Genomic DNA, 13,397 nt, shown 5'->3' on the forward strand with positions numbered 1-13,397 from the left:
CCTGGTTTTGCACTCAAGCCACAGGCCAGCAGGTCACACGTGCCCGCCCTCCTGCCTGCCTGCCCTGCAGCCGGGTGTGGAGGGCTGGTGCAGGCGATGAGCTGATGCTCAGGGCTGGGAGGAGCTGGAGGCTTTTCCCTCTGCCCTGTGCTTGGTGCCCAGGCCCTGGCCAGGCTCCCCCCGACTTCAGCCTAGACCAACCCCCCTCTCCAGATGCACCAGAGCTGTGGTGTGGGCCAAGGTTACCTCTTTGTGGACTCCTTGAGCCGCTGGGCTGGCTGTGACCGCAGCCAGCTTCCCCTGATGCACAGACGCTGAGTTAGACCTCAGCTCTGGACACATCTCGGGTGAGGTGTGGCGCTGCCCCTGCCCCGAGGCCCTGTGCTCCTAGGGCCACTGCCGTTTTAGACTCAGAGGCATTTGCCAAGCCTTGCTCTGTGGCAGTACCTGGCAGCCAGCCGCATCTCCCGACTGCTTCTCCCGTCACCCGTCAGGTGGCTGCATGGTCCCATTTTGCAAATGAAAGAATGAGGAAACAGGAAGGGACTTGGCGGGTTCCACAGTGGCTGAGGCGGCATGTGGTCTTGTGGCCAGAAGGTGTGTGCTCACGCGCCCCTGGAAGGCAGAGGCCCACAAGGGCTGAACTCCAGCGGTGCCCTCCTCTGGACTCCAGCTGGGCAAGGCGCCTTCTCCTGCTCCGTGCACATGTACTGAGTGCCTTGCCCTACGCTGTCACCGGGACTCAGGGAGACCGGACCGGGCCTTTGCTCTCAGCATCTGTTGTTCCTTGGAGGAGAGACAAAGACAGACAGATGGTGACAGCACTCGGGGACAGGGAGGGCTGAGGGTGGAGTAAGAATTGTGAGTGAGGGCCGGGCGTGGTAGCTCACACCTGTAATCCCAGCACTTTGGGAGGCCAAGGCGGGAGGATCATGAGGTCAGGAGATCGAGACCATTCTGGCCAACATGGTGAAACCCCATCTCTACTAAAAATACAAAAATTAGCCAGTAGTGGTGGCGCGCACCTATAATCCCAGCTACTTGGGAGGTTGAGGCAGGAGAATCGCTCGAACCTGGTAGGCAGAGGTTGCAGTGAGCCGAGATCATGCCACTGCACTCCAGCCTGGGCAACAGAGTGAGATTCTGTCTCAAGAAAAAAAAAAAGGACTTAGAATCTTGGATGCCACATAAACGCATTTTCAGGAAGGAGAGCTAGGCACCTGCGGGCTGGGAGGTGGGTCAGGAGGAGCAAATTGATCCCAAGTCACTGTCCAGGTGGTGGTGGTGACAGCTTGGCCAGGGGATGAGAGGCCAGAGGGGGTCGCGGCACCTGGAGATGCATTTGGAGGAGTTCTGCTAAGACCGGGGCAGAGTCCTGCAGTGGGAACTCAGCCTGGCGTGCAGGAGAAGGCCTTGGAAGTAACTGTTTTCCTCATAGAAACAGGGGGCCAGGCCGGGCACGGTGGCTCATGCCTGTAATGCCAGCACTTTGGGAGGCCGAGGCGGGCGGATCACGAGGTCAGGAGATTGAGATCATCCCATCCCAGCTCACACAGTGAAACCCCGTCTCTACTAAAAATACAAAAAACTAGCCGGGCATGATGGCAGGCACCTGTAGTCCCAGCTACTCGGGAGGCTGAGGCAGGAGAATGGCGTGAACCTGGGAGGTGGAGCTTGCAGTGAGCCGAGATAGCGCCACTGCACTCCAGCCTGGGCGACAGAGCGAGACTCTGTCTCAAAAAAAAAAAAAAAAAAAAAAAAAACGGGGCCAGGCCATGGCTAGAGGGGAGGGAAGCCGAAACTTGGGCCACCATGGAGCGCCTTCTGCAGGGCGTATTCTGGTGGGTGCAGGAATGGGCTCCGTACTGAATGACGGAGGGAGGGGCGAGGGGCAGAGGGCATTGTACTGATGGACCTCGGATCCCAGCCAGGCAAGGGGACAGGGTAGACATGGGGTGAGGAGGGAGGGACGGACGTGGCTGGGTCAGGTCTTTCAGATTCAGGATGGGGGCTGGGGCTCCAGGGTTGTGAGCGGGAAAGGCCCAGCTGGAATAGAGTGGGTTCAGCGCAGGCTGTGGGGTGGCCAAGGTGTGGGGTGAGGAGCGGGTCCCTGACAGTGCTGGGTCCTCAGTGGAGGAGAGAGACGGCCCCTCCAGAAGAGGGAATGAGGTAAATTGGCTGGTGGTGTGGGGGGTGGGGATAGCCGTGCACCTCACACGTCAAAGGAGAAGTGAGGAGGCCAGTGTGCCCAGAGCAGGGCAGGGAGACGGGTCAGAGGTGGCTGTGGGGCCACGCAGGACTGGGGGACACCGTGAGGGCTGTGCTGTGACTCGGTGAGATGGGAACCATGGGAATTGTGTGAGCCAAGGAGGGTCCCAGCCCACGACGCGTCGTAAGATCCAGGGCAAGTAGAGCCAGCGCAGGGACAGGAGGTGCATGGGACGCCGCTGCAGTGACCGAGGCCAGGTGGCAATGGCTCAGCCTAGGGCAGGGAGCGAGTGTGGGGAGAGTGAAAGCCTGGATCGTCTCGAAATATTTGCTGGTCAGCGGGATGTCGGGGTGTGGTGGGCAGAGTAGAAATAAAGATGCCCAGGCCTTTAGCCAGCACCTCACTCACTGAGAAGGAGACATGGGAGCAGCGTCCAGGGAGATGGGAGGGGCCTGCAATGTGAGGCTCTGTGAGAAGCCGCGGTGGCTGCCGAGAGGACACCAGCCGGCACGGACAGCCCTGGAGGAAAGAGGCCCGAGGTAGAGACAGGGGTCACCAGTGTGTGAATTGTCTCTCTCTCTCCTTTTTTAAAAAATCAAGGTCAGGTGCGGTGGCTCACACCTGTGATCCCAGCACTTTGGGAGGCTGATGTGGGAGGATCAGTTGAGCCCAGGAGTTCAAGGCCAGCCTGGCCAACATGGTGAGATTCCCCATCTCTAAAACAAACAGATAAAAACTCCCAAAAAATTAGCCAGATGCGGTGGTGCACACCTGTGGTCCCAGCTACTCAGGAAGCTGACGTGGGAGGATTACCTGAGCCCAGGAGGCCGAGTCTGCAGTGAACTGTGATCGCACCACTGCACTCCAGCCTGAGTGACAGAGACCCTCTCTCAAAAAAAGCAAAAATCGAAAAAAACCAAACCCCAAATCGAGGTGCAATTCATACGAAAAAGTTACCCTTTTATAGGAAGTTCTTTCATAAAGATTGTAGTCTTGGGGTCTCACTATGTTGCCCAGGCTGGTCTCAAACTCCTGGGCTCCAGCCATTCGCCTCGGCCTCTCAAGGTGCTGAGATTGCAGGCGTCAGCCGCCCTGCCCAGCCTCAAGTTAATCATTTCAAAGTGAAAATTCAGTGGCATTTAGAACATTCACCATGCTGTTCAACCACCACCTCTATCGAGTTCCAAAAATAGGGTTTGACAGCGGAGAGACCAGATGGGCCGCAGAGGAGTCGGCCCTGTGCGAGGGCCCCGAAGAGTGTGGAGGGGTGCGGGGTGGGGGCCCCAAGGAGTGGGCTCCAGGTCAGGGTGGGTCCAGGGAGGACTGGGGAGGGCCTTCACCGTGGGATTCCTGCTATGGGGCTGGAGCAGCAGGAGGGAGAGAGGGCGGGAAGGCAGAGGGCAGGGCAGAGCCTGGGGAGGTCCTGGGGGGATTCTGAAAGTAGACTGTGTCCAGGTGCTGCTGGGAGGGATCCAGGAGAGGGGCATGTGCCCCTGAACCAGGTAGGGGCCATTGGATCTGGGTCATGGGAGGGCCTGTTCCTAGGACCAGTGGGCCCCATCCTCACAGTGAAGTGGGACCAGGGCCGACCGTGAGTGTGAGGGGGCTGGGGGCTGGGGGCCTGGGGCCTAGGTCTCAGCGTGGGGCTGGGCGCTGCCTGCCCAGGGTCTGGGTCTCGGTGTGGGGCCGGGCGCTGTGTGCCCGGGGCCTGAGTCTCGGCGTGGGGCTGGGCGCTGTGTGCCTGGGGCCTGGGTCTCGGAGTGGAGCCGGATGCTGTGTGCCCGGGGCCTGGGTCTCGGTGTAGGGCCGGGCGCTGTGTGCCCGGGGCCTGGGTCTGGGCGTGGGGCTGGGCGCTGTGTGCCCGGGGCCTGGGTCTCGGAGTGGGGCTGGGCGCTGTGTGCCTGGGGGACAGCCACGCATGCCCCACCTCAGGTAGCTGTAAAGGGCAGTGGGCACCAGAGTCCCTCCCCCAAGGGCGCCCTCCCACCTTGGCTTCCCCTTGCTTGCCTGGCCAGAGCCAGCATCCAACTCAGCCTTGATCGCACCGGGATCTCTGCTGTGCGTCAGCCTTGGGAGGGCAAAGGTCTCTGGAGCCAGGCTTGGCTGCTGCCCTTCCCCCTGCCCATGCCCCAGCCTGGGCCTTGGCTTGGGGGACACGCCTGCCCCACCTGGCTCAGTCCAAGGAAGTGGCTCACCTGCCCAGGTGCCCCAGACCAGCTCCGGAAATGGTGAGCGGCTGAGTCACCTCAGGCAGCCTGGGAGCAGGCAGGGCAGAGCAGGGCTGGGAGGAGGGAGGGAAAGAGGCTGGCGGCTGTGGGCAGAGTCTCCGAGGAGGAGGCAGCTCCTGGAGATGGTGCTGGCAGCCTGGATGTTTGTGGGGGCTGGAGCCTTGGGCCTGCCCCCTCCCCACCTGGCACTCGGGGCTTCCATCTCCACCACCACATTAGCCATGCTGCAGCCACCCTTGGGCCCAGTGTGCACCTGTTGGCCTTGTGCCTGTCCTGGGGAGAACACAGGCGGTGGATGCCGACTCCAGGCATTTTGGAAGAAAATTCCACAGTCCTGGGAACCCAGAAGTGGTCCTGGGCAGAAGCAGGGCCGGCCCCACAGTTCCATGCCCCGAGTGGAGGGCAGCTGGAGTGGAGCCAGGCTTAGGGAGAGGCCCTCCTGCGTGGGCCTGTGGGGGCCCTGCTGCTGGAGTGTCAGACCAGCTCCCTTTCCACCCTGGAGGGTCCCTGAGAGTGGGCGCCCCGCCCCTTTTCGCTCCGATGGGCTCTGGGCATTTGCAGATGCAGGCAGGCCTGGCCATGCCCAGCAGCCTGAGGAGGAGGCCTGCCCAGCCCAGCTTCGGCCACTTGGAAAACAGAAGAGTGAGCCTGTCCCTTCTGCCTCGGGAACCAGCCAGCCTTTTTCCTTGCTGGAAGCTGGGGGGCTCTAGCTCCCTGTCTCCCTGCACGCACATACACACACATACACAAACACACACACACGAGCCCACCATGCAGAGCTTCAGCATAGTCAAACCAGGAGGCCACCTTCTCTTTCAGTGCCTTCAAGGGCTTGTGGGGGTCACTCTCTCAGTGACCCGAGGCCTTAAGACATTGCCCAGAGTCACCCCCGCCACCGCCGGGTTCTTCCCTCCCAGGGTCTGAATCTTTCTTTTTTTTTTTTTTTTTTTTTTTTTGAGACGGAGACTCGCTCTGTCGCCTGCGCTGGAGTGCAGTGGCCGGATCTCAGCTCACTGCAAGCTCCGCCTCCTGGTTTACGCCATTCTCCTGCCTCAGCCTTCCGAGTAGCTGGGACTACAGGCGCCCGCCACCTCACCCAGCTAGTTTTTTGTATTTTTTTTAGTAGAGACGGGGTTTCACCGTGTTAGCCAGGATGGTCTCCATCTCCTGACCTCGTGATCCGCCCGTCTCGGCCTCCCAAAGTGCTGGGATTACAGGCTTGAGCCACCGCGCCCGGCCGAGACCCTGTTTAAAGAAAGATTCAGGGCCGGGCGCGGTGGCTCAAGCCTGTAATCCCAGCACTTTGGGAGGCTGAGACGGGCGGATCACGAGGTCAGGAGATCGAGACCATCCTGGCTAACACAGTGAAACCCCGTCTCTACTAAAAATACAAAAAAAAAACTAGCCGGGCGAGGTGGCGGGCGCCTGTAGTCCTAGCTACTCCGGAGGCTGAGGCAGGAGAATGGTGTAAACCCGGGAGGCGGAGCTTGCAGTGAGCTGAGATCTGGCCACTGCACTCCAGTTCGGGCGACAGAGCGAGACTCCGCCTCAAAAAAAAAATAAAAAAATAAAAAAATAAAAAAAATAAACAGGGTCTCAGCCGGGCGCAGTGGCTCAAGCCTGTAATCCCAGCACTTTGGGAGGCCGAGACGGGTGGATCACGAGGTCAAGAGATCAAGACCATCCTGATGAACACGGTGAAACCCCATCTGCACTCCAGCCCGGGTGACAGAGCGAGACTCTGTCTCAAAAAAAAAAAAAAAAAAAAAAAAAACAGGGTCTCAGGGTGGGTAGAGTGGGGATGGTTAATGGGTACAAATAATAGGATGAGAGATAGTATTTGGGCTGGGCGCGGGGCTCAAGCCTGTAATCCCAGCACTTTTGGGAGGCCGATACGGGCGGATCACGAGGTCAGGAGATCGAGACCATCCTGATGAACACGGTGAAACCCCGTCTCTACTAAAAAAAATACAAAAAACTAGCTGGGCGAGGTGGCGGGCGCCTGTAGTCCCAGCTACTCGGGAGGCTGAGGCAGGAGAATGGCATAAACCCGGGAGGCAGAGCTTGCAGTGAGCTGAGATCTGGCCACTGCACTCCAGCCTGGGTGACAGAGTGAGACTCCGTCTCAAAAAAAAAAAAAAAAAGAGATAGTATTTGATATCACAACAGGGTGACGATTGTCAACAATAATTTATTGTACTTGTAAAAATGACTAAAAGAGTATAATTGGATTGTTTGTAACACAAAGAAATGATACACGCTTGTGGTGATGGGTACCCTGTTTGCCGTGATGTGATTATTTCACATTGCTATGCCTGTAGCAAAATGTCTCGTGGACCCTGTAAATATATACACCTACTATGTACCCACAAAAATTAAAGATTAAAAATTGTTAAAAATAGGCCGGGCTCGGTGGTTCACGCCTATAATCCCAGCACTCTGGGAGGCCGAGGCAGGCGGATCACCTGAGGTCAGGAGTTTCAGACCAGCCTGGCCAACATGGTGAACACTTCTCTATTAAAAATACAAAAATTGGCCGGGCGCGGTGGCTCAAGCCTGTAATCCCAGCACTTTGGGAGGCCGAGACGGGCGGATCACGAGGTCAGGAGTTCGAGACCATCCTGGCGAACACGGTGAAACCCCGTCTCTACTAAAAAATACAAAAAAACTAGCCGGGCGAGGTGGTGGCGCCTGTAGTCCCAGCTACTCGGGAGGCTGAGGCAGGAGAATGGCGTGAACCCGGGAGGCAGAGCTTGCAGTGAGCTGAGATCCGGCCACTGCACTCCAGCCTGGGCAACAGAGCGAGACTCCGTCTCAAAAAAAAAAAAAAACAAACAAAAATTAGCCAGGCATGGTGGCGGGTGCCTGTAATCCCAGCTACTTGGGAGGCTGAGACAGGAGAATTGCTTGAACCCAAGAGGCAGAGGTTGCAGTGAACCAAGATCGCACCACTGCACTCCAGCCTGGGTGACAGAGTGAGACTCTGTCTCAGAAAAAAAAAAAAAAAAAAAAAAAAAAACTAAAAAAGAAAGAAAAATAAAACAGGGACTTGGTTAGGTGAAGTGGCTCACGCCTGTAATCCCAGTACTTTGGGAGGCTGAGGTGGAAGGATTGCTTGAGCCCAGGAGTTAGAGACCAGCCTGGTAATATAGCAATACCTTGTTTCTACAGAAAATTTTAAAAAGTAGCTGGGTGTGGTGGTGCACACCTGTAGTCCCAGCTACTCAGAAGGCTGAGGCAGGAGGATCACTTGAATCCAGGAGGTCGAGGCTGCAGTGAGCCATGATTGCCCCACTGCACTCAAGCCTGGGCAACAGAGCAAGACCCTGTCTCAATAATAATAATAATAATAATAATTCTGATGAAGTCAATTTCTCTCTTTCTCTTCCTCCTCCTCTCTCTTCCTCCTCCTCTCTCTCTCAGTGGATTCTGCCTTTGTTGTTGTAATTGAAAAAATCTTTGCCTAACCCAAAGTTACAGAGACTTTTCTCCTGTTTTATTTTAAAATTTTATTGTTTTAGATTTTACCTTTAGCACCATGATGCATTTTGGGATAATTTTTGGATATGGTGAGAGGTATGGGTTGTTTGCTGTGTTGTGGATGCTACCTGATTGTTCCAGCACTGTTGGTAGGAAAGACTGTTTGCTCTCTCCTGAACTGGCTTTATATCTTTGCTGATAATTAGTTGTCCACATATATGTGGGTTTATTTCTAGATTCCTGATTCTGTTCCATTGATCTGTTCATCTGTTTTTGTGCCAATACCACCACACTGTCTTGATAACTGTAATTTTATAATGAGTTCTGAAAACAAGTAGTGTTGGTTCCCCCTCCTTGTCTTTTTTCTAAGTTGTTTTAGCTATTCTAGGTCCTTTGCATTTACATACGAATTTTAGAATCAGCTTGTTCATTTCTATTTTTAAAATCCTGTTGAAATTCTGATTGGGATTGCATTGAATCTATAATTTGGAGAGAATATATGTGTTATTAATGTTGAGTCTCCCAACCCATGAAAACGTTATCTCTTTCCAAATCTATAGGTCTTATTTAATTTCTCTGAGCAATATTTTGTAGTTTTCAGTGTCCTGTGTTTCATATCTCATCATATTTATCCCTCTTTCATACATTTTTTGCTATTATAAATGGTATTTTTAAATGTTCAATTTCTGAATGCTTGTTGCTAGTGTATAGAAATACAATTGATTTTTGTATATTTATATTGTATCCTGCAACCTTGCTAAACTTGTTCTCATAGTTGTTTTTAATAGAATCTTTGTATTTTCTACATAGACAATCATGTTGTCTATTAATGAAGACAGTTTTAGCTCTTCCTTTCCAATCTAGATGCTTTTTCTTTCTTTATATTGCCTTATTGCACTGACTAGAATCTCTAGCTCAATGTTGACTAGGAGTGGTTAGAACAGACATTCTTGTCCTGTTCTTGATCTTGGGGGAAAGCAGTCAGTCATTCTCCCTTGAATATGACATGTGCTGTAAATGTTTCATAGATCCTCTATATCCGATTGGGGAATTCCCCTCTATTCTTAGTTTTCTGAGAGTTTTATCAGGATGTTGCATTTTGCCAACATTTTTTGCATCTGTTGAAACGATTGTATGTTTTTTCTTCTTTAATCTGTAAATATGGTGAATGACATGATTGATGGTCAAATGTTAAACCAACCTTGCATTACTGGTAAAAACCCCTGTTGATCATGGTGTATTACTCTTCTTATATACTGTTGGATGTACATCTTTTTATGGACCTACGTTTTGATTTCCCTTGGGCAAATTCCTAGGAGTAGAGTGGCTGTGTCATATGGGAGATATATCTTTAACTGTGTAAGAAACTAATTTGTACTTCTACCAGCAGTGGATGAGAGTTCCAGTTGCTCTGTATCCTCATCAACACTTGGTAGTATCTATCTTTTAAATTTTAGTCATCCTAGTAAAACTCCACAAAAGCTTTTTAAAAATGGTACAAACTTCCTGCCCTTCCAGTGACAACCTTGTATTGCTCTTGTTTCCAACACACTTGATTTAACTGGCTCTTGTCTTTTGATTCTTATGTAAAAGGTCTTCATGTCTCCATATAGTGTGTGTGTGTGTGTGTGTGTGTGTGTGTGTGTATGAGAGACAGGGTCTGTGACACCCAGGCTGGAGTGTAGTGGCACCATCTCGGCTCACTGCAACCTCCACCTCCTGGGCTCAAGTTATCCTCCCGCCTCAATCTCCCAAAATGCTGGGATGACAGGTGTGAGCACCCACACCTGGCTGGTGTCTCTGTTTCTTCATATTAAATTCCCTGAGCCCTCCCCAGTAGGCTGTTCATACTGTGTCTGTGGGTGTGCACGCACACATGTATATCGTCACACATGAATACCAGGAGGATGTGACAGGTTTGCATCAGACAATCTCTAACTTTACACCAGGGGGACCTTGTGCCAGTTGCAAGAGGTCAGAACAGGTTGTAACCACTCCCTAGCTTCACTTGTATCTGGTTTGTCAAAGACAGGCTATATTAGTAATGGCTGTAAGCTATCAGTCCTACTTACAAGCCCTTCTTGGGCTCACTCATCTGTGCCACACCCATTTTTCCCTCTAAGCAGAGGTTGGCAAACTTTTTCTTTTTTTTTTTTTTTTTTGAGACAAAGTCTCACTCTGTGGCCTAGGCTGGAGTACAGTGGCACGATCTCAGCTCACTGCAATCTCCATCTCCTGGGTTCAAGCGATTCTCCTGCCTCAGCCTCCCAAGTAGCTGGGATTACAGGCATCTGCCACTATGCCAGGCTAATTTTTGTATTTTTAGTAGAGACGGGGTTTCACTATGTTGGCCAGGCGGGTCTCACACTCCTGACCTCAGGTGATCCACCCGCCTTGGCCTCCCAAAGTTCTGCGATTACAGGTGTGAGCCACTGTGCCACCCAGCAAACTTTTTCTTAAAAACACAGGTAGCAGGCCGGGCGTGGTGGCTCACACCTGTAATCTCAGAACTTTGGGAGGCTGAGGCAGGCGGATCACCTAAGGTCGGGACTTTGAGACCAACCTGGCCAACACGGTGAAATCGCATCTCTACTAAAAATACAAAATTAGCCGGACATGGTGGCGCATGCCTGCAATCCCAGCTACTCAGGAGGCTGAAGCAGAAGAATCACTTGAACCTGTGAGGCGGAGGTTGCAGTGAGCCAAGATCACCCCATTGCTCTCCAGCCTGGGCAACAAGAGCGAAACTGTCTCAAAAAAACAACAACAAAAAAGACAGTAAATATTTTAGGGCCGTAGAGTCTCCGTCGCAGCTGGTCAACAACTGCTCACAAAAGCAGCTGTAGACAATTCATAAACGGGCATGGCTGAGTTCCAGTAACACCTTATTTACAACAACAGGCAGCTGGTCCACGCCCATAGAGTCCAGCTCCCACTACGGGTTCTGCAAACAGGCCTCCTTCCAGGCCCAGCTCCCGCCGCGGGTTCCACGAACAGGCCTCCTTCCAGGCCAGGAGAGGGACAGCCTATCCCGGAGTGCACGAGTGAGGATAGAGGTGGACACAGTCATTCTGGACCCTGGGCTGGGCGGGAGCTGTTGCTGGCTGTTGCTCAGTCTCCCTCAGGACTTCCAGACGGGCAGATAAAGGCCATGAGACAGGAAGCCTGGGTCCGTGGTCCACACTGTCAGAGCAGAACCCAACAGCATTGCCATGCTGTGAGAAGGGGGGCCCCCACTGCACCCTGAGCATCAGTGTTCCCACCTGGGCTCACGTTGCCTACTACCCCTGTAAGTGGCTTGTGCTGTCCCATCCCACAGATGAGGAGGCTGAGGCCTGGAGACTGGCATGCCTGCCAGGTGCCCCATGCACAGCCATGCACCAAGCATTTGCGGCATCTTTCATGAAGGCTTCAGGAGAAGGCGGAGCCTGGGGGGAGGAGTCAGGTCTCTCTCTTCTGGGACTTCAGTGTGGTTCTTCCCCACCTGTTCTCCAGGGGAGTCTGTAACTAAATACTTTGCTGGCCAGACACGGCATCACACATCTGTAATCCCAGCACTTTGGGAGGCCAAGACAACAGGATCGCTTGAGCCCAGGAGTTCAAGTCCAGCCTGGGCAACCAAAATTTAAAAATCTCTATCAAAAATTGTAAAAATTAGCTGGGTATGCTGGTGCATGCCTGCCGTCCCAGCTACTTGGGAGGCTGAGGCAGGAGGATCGCTTGAGCCCAGGAGTTGGAGGCTGCAGTGAGCTGTGATTGCACCACTGCACTCCACCTTGGGCAACAGGGCAGGATCCTGTCTCAAAAAAAAAAAAAAAAAAAAAAAAATCCATGAAACCAAACAACTGCTGATCCTGTAGCCGAATTCTTTCTCCCAAAAGCCGCCCTACTCAGCACAGGCAAAACTCCCGGTTCCCGCGAGAGGGTCACTTGGCAAAGGTTTGCCGACTGACCGAGGGGTGAGAAAGCCTTTGGTCTCTCTTGAAGACAGGGGCTCTGCTGAAGTCGGAGTGTTGGTGGCTCCTTCATCCACAACCCCCGTGGAGACCTGCTCTGGACTGAGCTCTGTGCCAGATCCGGGGGTGCTGGGTCTGGGGTCCTCAAGAAGCCCACGTTAATGGGGAGACAGACTTCATTAATCAGGGAGCCTAACAGCTGTGACAGACAACCCCCAAATCCTAGAGGCCCGGCGTGACCCCCAAATCCCAGAGGCCTGGCATGACCCCCAAATCCCAGAGGCCGGGTGTGACCCCCAAATCCCAGAGACCTGGCGTGACCCCCAAATCCCAGAGCCAGGCGTGATCCCCAAATCCCAGAGGCCGGGCATGAACCCTAGATCCCAGAGGCCCGGTGTGACCCCCAGATCCCAGAGACCTGGCGTGACCCCCAGATCCCAGAGGCCTGGCCTGCTGGTTCTCATGCACACCATCCCCGGTTGGGGCTCACTTGGGTGCCTCTCCTCCTGGCAGTGACTCGGGGCCCAGGCCCAGCCCCACTGGGCCTCCACTGCCCGGCATGGGAGTCCCCCACCAGCCAAGGGTGGGCCCCGATCAGCGTGGGGAGGGGGGGCTATCCTCAGCCAGGCCTGAAGGGCTGGGTCCTCTCCACTCATGATTCCCCAAACAGGCTTTGGTCCACAGCGGCACCTTCTTGTCGGCAGTGCCTCGATTCCCACCAGCCTCACCCAGGAGAGCCTCCACTTAAAAATAAAAGCATTTCAGAGATGACTCATCTCCCCCAGAGACTGTTCTCTCTAGGGCGCCTTTCAGCCATTCCACTCCCTTGAAATGTGAAGGGTCGTTGGGAGCCAGAAGAAAACACCAGAGTCACACAGCAGCCCTCTTAGCCATCGCCCCAGGGTGGGGCTGGACGTTCCCCACGACTCACTTTGCCATTTCAGAATGAGATGTTTCTCGCGTGCAGCAGCGGGAAGACTGAGCTGTGGCACTCACACCCCGCGCAGTGGCTCTCGCCTGCCATCCCATCACTTTGGGAGGCCGAGTGGGTGGATTACTTGAGGTCAAAATTTTGAGGCCAGCCTGGCCAACATGATGAAACCCCATCTCCACTAAAAATACAAAAGTTAGGCGGGCGTGGTGGGGCGTGCCTCGCTGCTGGGGAGGCTGAGGCGGGAGAATCACTTGAACCTGGGAGGCAGAGGTTGCAGCGAGCCGAGATCGTACCATCAATCACACTCCAGCCCGGGCAATAGATTCTGTCTCAAAAAACAAAAAAAGAAGAAAAAAAAAAAAGATTCTGCTGCCTCAGCCTCCCATAGCGCTGGGATTACAGGCATGAGCCACTGTGCCCAGCTTTGTTGGACCGTTTAAGGCAAACCAGACATGGAGACGTGGAATCGCTGGACAGGCCGCATGCAGGGTGAAGCCACAGCGCGGTTATCACAAAGTTAATGCCGGCCACGCGCTGTCACCCCACGCACAGTGCATTGTCATCGGCGGCTACGGTCTGTCCTTTGGGGG

At 53.9% G+C, this 13,397-nt stretch overlaps 1 protein-coding gene across 1 annotated transcript in view; it reads left to right on the top strand.

Annotated features, from left to right (window-relative positions):
• ADAP1 (ArfGAP with dual PH domains 1) overlaps positions 1-13,397 on the top strand; it is a 60,073-nt gene that overhangs the window by 5,686 nt on the left and 40,990 nt on the right. The gene's annotated exons all lie outside the window — the stretch shown is intronic.

Source organism: Trachypithecus francoisi, unplaced genomic scaffold (genome assembly GCF_009764315.1).
Source record: "Trachypithecus francoisi isolate TF-2019V2 unplaced genomic scaffold, Tfra_2.0 Lachesis_group4, whole genome shotgun sequence".
NCBI lineage: Eukaryota > Metazoa > Chordata > Mammalia > Primates > Cercopithecidae > Trachypithecus > Trachypithecus francoisi.